The sequence below is a fragment of the Phalaenopsis equestris genome, unplaced genomic scaffold (assembly GCF_001263595.1).
Source record: "Phalaenopsis equestris unplaced genomic scaffold, ASM126359v1 Scaffold000002, whole genome shotgun sequence".
NCBI classification, from domain to species: domain Eukaryota; kingdom Viridiplantae; phylum Streptophyta; class Magnoliopsida; order Asparagales; family Orchidaceae; genus Phalaenopsis; species Phalaenopsis equestris.
This window is the reverse complement of record NW_018164444.1, coordinates 32,203,540-32,213,600: the sequence shown is the minus strand read 5'-3', so window position 1 is coordinate 32,213,600 and position 10,061 is coordinate 32,203,540. Positions and strand designations below refer to the sequence as shown.

The 10,061-nt window shown below is 36.9% G+C and overlaps 1 pseudogene; it reads left to right on the top strand.

Annotated features, from left to right (window-relative positions):
• The first annotated feature begins 1,814 nt into the window (after positions 1–1,814).
• Positions 1,815–4,363, top strand: LOC110031309 (annotated as a pseudogene).
• Positions 4,364–10,061: the final 5,698 nt, after the last annotated feature.

The following is a 10,061-nucleotide window of genomic DNA, read 5'->3' as shown; positions in this document are numbered from 1 at the left end:
GTATATATATATATATATATGAAGTATTAATCTAACTTTTAAGAGCTTTATTAACCTAATAATTTCGCTTAAAACTAAAGTGACTTGAGAGGGAGATGATCTTTGGGTCGGATAACATTCACAGGGACTTTATTGTATAATTAACATCATCATTTAATCTATCTTAAAGTTTGTGTTTTTTCGAATTAAAGAAAAAGAAATTTTTATAATTTGTTTGTTTATAAAGTTAATGTTTATATATTAGATAATTTATTATAATTTTTAATTATTTATTTGATAAATAAAATTTTGGGGACATACATACATACCACATACTTCTTATGTATTTGCATATTTACTTTTATATTTTGATATTTGCATGTGATATGTGCTAGAAATCTCACGGCAGTAGAGTAACAGTTTATCGTTCTAGTGTGGTACGAAGATTCAACACACGCACACACAGAAGTGAGAAAACAATTAATAATGACACAAGAAGTTTTTACGTAGAAAACCTGAAAAGGAAAAAACAATTGGGTCTCGCCGAACTGAAAAATTCTACTATAAAAAGATGAATATAGATGCAACCACTTGTCCCACAGGAGGAAAGAATTACTAGGTTTTCCAAGTTACAACATCGACGTGTTAATAAATTTGTTGATAGGAACAAGTGGCAATAGATAGTAATTGGTGACGTTGTGTCCGGTCGATCGTCGTTGATTTTGGTTGGCGAAATCGACAACGGTCAGCTGTGATCGACGAAGATTGACGGTGATCGATGACGGTTGACGATGGTTGACGTAGACCAGTGGTGGTTGACAACGGTCAACTATGGTTGACGACGATCGGCGAAAGTCGATAACAGTCGACTGATCGACAATGGGCGACGGCGGTCAGCGGTGGTCGACGGCAGTTAGCGGTGGTGGTGCTGGATTTCAGCTCTTTCTCAAAGCTTCAAGCTCTTCCTCATATCTCAAGCTCTCCTCCCCCTCATGAGAGTGGTGGGGCTCTATTTATAGTATTTTTGGTGCAATTAAAACAGGAATAAGAATCACTTTGATCAGATGGTCTGGAGAGCTTCCTTCAATTAAACGACATGTGATGGACATTTGAATGTATTAACGTGTCAGAATTGAGCGATATTGGGCTAACTTGATTCGTTTTGTCGAGAAGCTTGATTCAAATATAGACTTGCTAGATTCGACATTATTTTGACCTTTCAAATATTTTTAAAAAAACTTTTATGAGTGATTTAATGACTTGATCTGAGCTTGATTTGACTCTGATTGGACTAATTTTGATATCATTGGATCTGTCTCATTGAGCCGGAATGACTTTTTATCAAGGTTTGATTATTTATGCCTTAAGATTCGTGATAAAAGATGAAAATATGTTGAAATCGTATCAACATGCATAACATTTAAATATTTAAGATCACAAAAAATATCATCATACTAATACATCTTTCCATACATAAATTTGATAAGATTATAAACATAAAAATGTTACAAAATATAAATATCAAATTTCAAGTGTTAGAGATGTAAATAGTTAAGAATTTTATGGTATGTAAATAAATTTTCCCTAAGATTGTAGCGGCCGCCATCAGGAAGCGGCCGGCGGTGATGAGTACCACCAGATATTTAAAATTCAAACGGTCTTCTCATCATTCCTCACCCTTTCTTCTTCCTTCAAGATTTTTCTCGCTGTCTTACCTTCAAAGCTCCGCCTCAATCCACAAAGATGCTCTCATACTGCCTCCCCGCTGCTCTGTTGAAGACTCTCTCGATTACTTCATCTCTGCGCTCAAGACCTCCTCGAGAGCCATGCCAATTCTTTCAGAAGTATCGTCTCTTCATTCCAGAGCAATGAAGGCCGGCTTCGCCGAAAATGGACAGGTTAGCACTGGTCTTCTCAATCTCTATGCAAAATGTTGTTCATTGGATCATGCATGTAAGCTGTTTGATCAAATGCCTCAACCGAATGTTCTCAATTGGACGATTCTTCTTACAGCCTGCGTTCGAAGCAGTCGGAATGAACTCGGGTTGATCCTGTTTTCTCGCATGGTAGAACATGGAGTGTTGCCTAATTGCTTTACCTTGGCTACTGTTTTCAAGTGCTGTGCAAAGAAGCACAGCAGCCTTGAAGCAGGTAAGAGCATCCATGGATGGATACTTAGGAATGGAATTGAAAAGGATATTGTGCTGCAGAACTCAATTCTTGACTTCTATGCAAAAAGTGAATGCTTCAGATATGCAAGAACAATTTTTGAGAATATGACTGAGAGGGATACTGTTTCATGGAATGTTATGATTGGTGTTCATTTAAAGTTGGGTGATATGAATGCTGCAATGGAGTTATTCAGACAATCATCATCTCTGGACGTTTCGAGCTGGAACACTTTCATTAGTGGGCAAATGCGGAATGGATCTGATAAAACCGCTACCCTACAACTTCTCAATCTGATGGCAAAGATCGGTCCTTTGTTCAATCATTATACTTTCTCTATAACCTTAGTGTTAGCTGCTAAGTTTGCTCTACTGGATGTGGGAAAGCAACTGCACTGCAAGTTATTGAGACTCGGATACGAGAACGATGCTTTTATTAAGAACTCCATGGTAAATATGTACTCCAAGTGTGGAAAGATGGAAACTTGCTTGGCCATATTCTGTGACAGAGTTCAAGGTGCCAAGGCTTCACAGCTTGCACCAGCAGCCATTGAAGCTCTGGCAAACACAATTTCGTGGAGTACTCTGGTTGCTGGATTTGTGCAGAATGGAACTACTGAAGAAGCTCTGGTGCTGTTCTGTAGGATGTTACGTGAAGGTGTAGCAGTAGATCCATATACTCTGACAAGTATTGCTTCAGCCTGTGCTGATGCTGGGATTCTTGAGCAAGGAAAGCAGATCCATGCTTGCATTGAGAAATCCGGGCATGGATTTGACGTCTTTTTGGCATCAGCAGTGATCGACATGTACGCAAAATGTGGAAGTTTGGACAATGCTCAGAGAATTTTTTACGGCTTAGATTGTATAAATGTCGTCTTTTGGACAGCGATGATAGGTTCCTGCGCCTTCCATGGTGAAGGGAGAAAGGCTATTAGGGTTTTCAACATGATGTTGGAGAAGAAGATTGTGCCAAATGAGGTTAGTTTTACAGGCTTGTTGTCTGCTTGTAGCCACGAGGCTTTGATTGTTGAAGGTTATAAATATTTCAATTTGATGCAAAAGGATTATGGAATAGTTCCCACAATTGAGCACTTGATTTGCATGGTTGATCTTCTAGGCAGATGTGGTCGGCTTGATGAGGCAAAAAATTTTATTTGCAAATACAACCTTATGTATAATAGTTTTGCATGGAAATCATTGATATTAGCTTGTAGAGTTCACGGTGATACTGAAATGGCAAGATGGGCTTCTGAGCAACTGATTCAAATAGAACCACATGAAGCTGGATCTTATGTTCTTATGTCTGGTGTTTATGCCAGTAAAAGAGAGTGGGAAGAGGCCTCCAGGTTGTGGACTGTGATGAAAAATAAAGGGGTGAAGAAACAAGCAGGTTGTTCTTGGATTCAGCTCAAGGACAAGATCCACTCTTTTGTTGCAGGAGACAAATCACATCCTGGATCTTCTGAGTTATTTTCGTGCTTGGAGAAGTTGGGAAATTTGAAGGAGTTGGGTTACTCAACCGGGACAGACTTGGTTCTTCACAGTTCAGGGAAGAAGAAAGAGAGGAGTTTTAGTAATTTACTAATTTCACAATGAGAAGCTAGAAATTGCTTATGGAATCATTAGTGCTTCAAATGGATTAACTTTATGGATCCTCAAAAATCTCCGGAGTATGCGGAGATATCATGAAACTTTAAAACATTGCAAGATGCCTTCCTTTCACATCGGAGATGAGTTGAATCCTGAATCTAATGAGATATATTTGTAAATTGACAAGTCAATAGGGAGATTAAAGGAGCTGGGCGATTCAACCCAAACCGATTTTGCTCTCCAAGATTTCGGGGAAGAAGAAAGAGAGGTGAATCTGTAACTCCACAGGAATAAGCTGGGAAATGCTTACAGCATGGTCAGCAATCCTAAATGGACCATCTTTGATGATTATGAAAAATGTCCTATGTTTGTGGAGATGAGACAGTGACAGAGGCGAGAGGATAGAGAATGATGGTTATATTACATATCATATACTCTCTTTTTTTTTTATTTTACTAATCTTGAAACCTCTATCATTTAATTTTTTTTCAATTATTCCAAATTTTGTATTTATTTCAATACATGTGGCACCAAATGGAACTATGGTATCTACATAAGCACGCGCTAAGACACATCAATTTGAATATCATTTGTAAGTTTTTTCTTATTAATATTAAAAGGATATAGACTCAATGCCAACTCTTGATATCAACATTGTTTGAACAAGTATTTTGTTCCTTAATGTCCCCAAAAATGAATTCTCATGATATTCAATTATATGCCTTTCAGGAATCCAATTTGATTCTTCGGAATCAAAATAATTTTTCTATGTTTATATTTCATTACTATTTCACAACTTTTATCTATGCTTAATAAGTTTGACTTTACTATAATTCCCATAATTTCAAAATTTACAGATCCATCCCTGTACTACAGACGAATAATAAAATACTAAAAATATGGAGAACAAAAATAAAATAAAATAAATATAATTGTATTTCCAGGTTGAGAAACGACTCTGATCCTTTTTATATTTTGGCCGATTTGTGATATATATGTCAAAAACATAATCTTAACCTGATGCTTTTAAATTTTTAGTTCATTTACATGCATAACCATCCAATTCCTATGTCCTAAACTTTATTTTCCTAGATTTATACCACCCATATCTTTCTATCACAAAAAATCACCATTATTTTAACTTTTAAAGAGTCATATACCTTCCCATGCATAGCTAAGGTAGGCATAAATGTAAGAATTGAAGATTAGCTGTTAGACAAGTAAATACATAAGAATTGAGCGGCATGCATGTAAATCTTCCTAAATTTTCATTTAAGCATAACCAATGTAGCAGGAGAAACAAAAGAGTGTTCAAGCAGGCTTCTTCAGCTCCAATAACCAAACGTTTCTTCACAGAAATAGCTTTCTTTTTCTTTTAGGTGGCATTAACAACCGTGAGAAATCAGCAGAAACCGTCCTTCTAATTGAAGCAGTTTGAGCTGAATGTGATATAGCAGGCGGAGTGCAGTGCAATTCAAATTTCTAGAAATAATCTGACTAAATATTTACATTCATGCCTATTATGCATGAAAAGATGTATTTCACTCTGAAAAAAATGGTGATTATTTTTGCTTTGATGATAAAATTTTGAGCGTATGAATGCAAATATAAATGTTTAGGTGTTAGATGTGTATATGCATAAAAATTGTGTTGTATGCATTAAAATGCCCCTATCGCCCTTAGAATGTGATTTTAATCATGGGACTAAATAGAACTTCATGTGACTCATATAATAACTACATCTATAATATTATTATAATAGTGGCATCTATGATTCTTCTTATATTAAATATTTGTTTTTCTAATTAACTACATTCAAATTAATTACAAGCTACTATTATTTTCCTTGCACAGTCATGTTGACTTGGGCCCAAATATTTGTTTTTCGACCTACCAAAAATACTCCTTCCACATCACTGGGAATCAGAGGAGAGCCCAAAAGAAGAGCTTCAACTCCACAGAGACGAACGAGAAGCACTAGTCATCATTAATAGACATTCAACACGTCATCGACCTTATACCAGGATTCATATTGTCAAACCAATTAGCTTACAAATTAAAGCCTGTGAAAAATGAAGAATTACAATGGCAAGTGCAGGACTTCATTGCACGAAGGCTATACAGAGAAAGCACCAGTCTGTGTTCGGTCTTGGTCCTGATGGCGCCAAAAAGGATGTATTATAGTGAATGTACACGATAGTCGATCCATCAATAAGTTACCATTAAGTATCGGTTTCCCATACCCAGGTTGGATGATCTCTTAGACCAGCTACATAGAGCCACTATCTACTCCAAGATAGACTTTCTCAACGGTATCACCAGTTACGGATGAGGCCAGGGGACAAGTGGAAAATCGCCTTCAAGACGCAGGACGGATTTTATGAGTGGACTGTTATGCCTTTTGTTTTGTCGAATGCACCTAGCAATTTTATGAGATTAATGAACCAGGAATTCAGACCTCACTTTGAAAATTTTGTCGTTGACTATTTTGACGACATTCTAGTATACAGTTGGACAATGGAAGAGCACTTGCATCACCCGAAGGCAATACTCAAGGTATTGTGAGCCGAGCAACTATATGCTCATCCAAAGAAATATCACTTCATAACAAGCCAGGTGTGCTTTTTGGGTTACATCGTGTCTAGTGCAGACATTCAGATGGATCCCATAAATATAAAGATATTTATCAGCTGGGCCATACCATAATCTTTCACCAAGTTGAGGCAATTCTTGGAGCTAGCATCCTTCTATCAAAGGTTTATCAGAAACTTCAACGCTATCACCTCCCCACCGACTGAACTTTTGAAAGGAAAGGAGTTTACTTGGACAACCGCAGGCCACAAAAATTTTGACACACTGAAAGAAAAGGTACTCAAGGCCCCGTGCTAGCACTACCTAATTTCAACCAACTTTTCGAGGTAGAATGTGATGCCTCCAGCATGGGGATCAGAGCAATACTAAGCCAAGGAGGACACCCTATCGATTTCTTCAGTGAGAAATTGAACAAGTCCAAGAGAAAATACTCAACTTATGACAACGAATTCTACGCCATCGTAAGAGCTGTAAAGCATTTCAGTCATTACCTATTGAAAAACAAGTTTACACTATTTACAGAGCATGCGGCCCTAAAATTCATCAAAAGTCAGAGCAAACTAAAGGGACGACATGTCGCCTGGGTGGAATACCGAATATCTAGACTCATTTCAATTTGTACTAAAACACAAAGCGGGAAGTCGAAACCGTGTAGAAGATGCGTTGAGTCATCTACACCTATTAATCATGTCCATGCAGGCACGAGTTGTGGGCTTCGAGGTCATTAAGGATCTATATGAAATAGACAAAGATTCCAACAACATATGGGAGCAATGTCAGAGAAGCCAGCAGGACAATCTTATCGCAGAGATGAATACTTATTCCACTAGGGTCAGTGTGCATTTCCTGATGTTCACTAAGGGAAGCTTTTATCGAGAAAGGCCACAACAAGGGACTACCAAGTCATTTCGGCAGGAACAAGACTCTTGCACTCGTAAGAGAGCATTTTTTCTTGCCAAAGCTAACAAGAGATGTCCAATGACATGTCAAGCAATGCAGGATTTGTTATCTGACAAATAAAAAAGCTCAAAACGTCGGATTATACACACCACTTCCAATACCAGAGGCACCGTGGGTAAATGTCAACATGTATTTCCTGCCCATACTTCCAAGAACTCAAAGGAACAAGGATTTCATAATGGTTGTAGTAGACTGATTCTCCGAGATGACCCACTTTGTACACTGTGACCAGACACTAGACGCCTCTCATATCACAGATTTGTACTTCAGGGAGATTGTAAGGCTACATGGGATTCCCAAAACCATCACCTCCAACAGAGACGTTAAATCTTGAGCCAATTTTGAAGGACACTAGGAAAGCTATACACCAAACTCCAATTCAGCTCGGCAACACGTCCACAAACAGGCAGACAGACCGAAGTAGTAAACTGGAGCCTCGGTAATCTCCTAAGTTGTTTCATAGGAAAAAACAAAAGCATGATCCAAGGAAGAGCCATATGGACGAGGTGTGTCAAGTTCTAAGGCACTTGAAGAGTGCACCAGAGAAGGAGTTGAACTTTAAGAAAAGCGAGAATGTAGGCATTTAGGGCTTTTGTGACTGTCTGGGCGAGTTGTGTGAATAACAGGACACTGCATGTTCATAGGGGGCAACTTGGTCTTTTAAAAGAGCAAGAGATAGTCGGCAGTAGCGCGGTCAACAACAGAGGCAGAGTACAGGATCATAGCCTTAAGAGTTGCTGAGATGATGTGGATGAAAGCCTTATTTGTAGAGCTCAAGGGGGACCAAGGAGCTTAAATAAAGTTCTGGTGAGACAACAAGTCAGCAATCAGCATTGTTAACAACCCGATGCAGCACGATAGAACCAAACATGGGGAGATAGATAGGTTCTTCATCAAGGAAAAGCTGAATAATGGACAACTGGAGCTAATTCATGTCGCCAGTGGAGAGCTAGTGATTGATTGCCCCACCAAAGGACTTAGCTCATTAGATCTGTCTAGGTTATCTGACAAGATGAGCTTAGTGGATATAGTTTGCCCATCTTGAGGGGGAGTTGAGATTTGTATATCGTTTAGGGTCATATTAGTAAATAGTAATAAATATAGAAGATGTCTAGGAATTTGTTTGTAAGAACGTTGTAAGGCTCTTTAAAAGCTCAAGTCACTTATGAATAGAATATGGTTTTTAAGTAATTATTTCTATTTTATGCAAAATGTAAACAATAGAATTCATCATTAAGATAGTTGATAATTTTAATTTTTTGTATGACTTCAATTATTCAACAAAATGACAAGCACATAAGACCCCATACTTAAGATAAAATATAGATTTTATAGAATATTGATCAATAATAACTAAAAATTATCTATGGAACGTATTGCAACCTTAAGTAACTCTGCTCACTTGCACACAATAGCTAAACTATGCCCGTACCAAGAAACCTAAAGACAAAAAAGTTAGATGAATTGTTTTGAATGAAACGTTTTGGTCAAATGTGAGTTATGACACAATAACAACTGAGCTCATAATTAAACTTTTACGAATGGTGGACATAGAGAAAAAATAAATTATGGATTTCATTTATAATGGGATAGATGAGGTTAAGGATTTGGTATCACATAAATTAAGAGTAGAGGAATCTAGCTATTAAAAAAAACTGGCAAACATGCCACATAAAATTATCTTAGTTCTCAATTTCAATATGATGACAAGTAAACCATTGATGAGATCAAATATAATTTATACTATAGCATGAATAAATTGATGGTTGATTTACCTGGGAATGCAAGAGTCAATCTTCAACAGATAATTTAACAATCACTGGTTAATTTTCAGTAAATTTGAATCTTATTTCAATTTTTTTTTTTTTTTTCAAAATTAGTTGAATGACGGATTCAGTTGGGTATTGATTCTTAAGAACTGAACCAACTTGTTATTAAAGTAGTTACACTTTAAAGTAAATACATCTTGCCACTCCTAATTTCACTTAGTATGTTTCCACGCCAGATCATTTCTATATCACCCTATATTTGTCTCCTTCTATACATTTTAGAAAGAGTTAAGAAATTTTTTATTTCAAAAAATGTTGTATCATGCAAATGTTTACACAACAAAAAAAATTCCTATTTTCACTTCGTATGCTTCCATGTAAATGTTTTAAGAAACGTAACTGTGTATCATCTGACAAGAAGATGAGATTAATTTATTAGAACTAAATGAAAATATGACATTAAATAGGACGCAATGGAGAAAAAGGATTCATGTAGCCGACCCCACATAGTGGGATTAAGGCTTTGTTGTTGTTGACAAGAAGATGAGATGCTGTGGAGGAAGAAAACATGTTATGGTCCTTGACGAAAAAAAAAAAAAAGGCTTCCCAAGGAGGAGGCAGCAACAGCAAAGCTGCAAGGAGACTGAGATGACAGGGTTGTAGAAAGTAGATGGTGGTTAAGGCACATGAGTGAGATTGATAGGAAAAAACCGGTTGTGAGACAGGAGGAAATGGAATCGAGCAAGATAGATTATGTTTAGATGAACTAATAAAAGGGATCTAGTTAATATATTTTAGTTATATTTATTTTTTATAGTTAAATCATAATATGAGATGCATACTTTAATTTTGAAGTTAGGTGCATGTCACAAACTGTGAGATGTACGCCTCAGATAAGAAATCATAAGGCATTTTCTCATAACAAAAATTCCTAAAAGCGATCAAGACACGCACTTCTAATATTGTGCAATTTAAACAATGATCTTTAGTTATAATGGCTTCT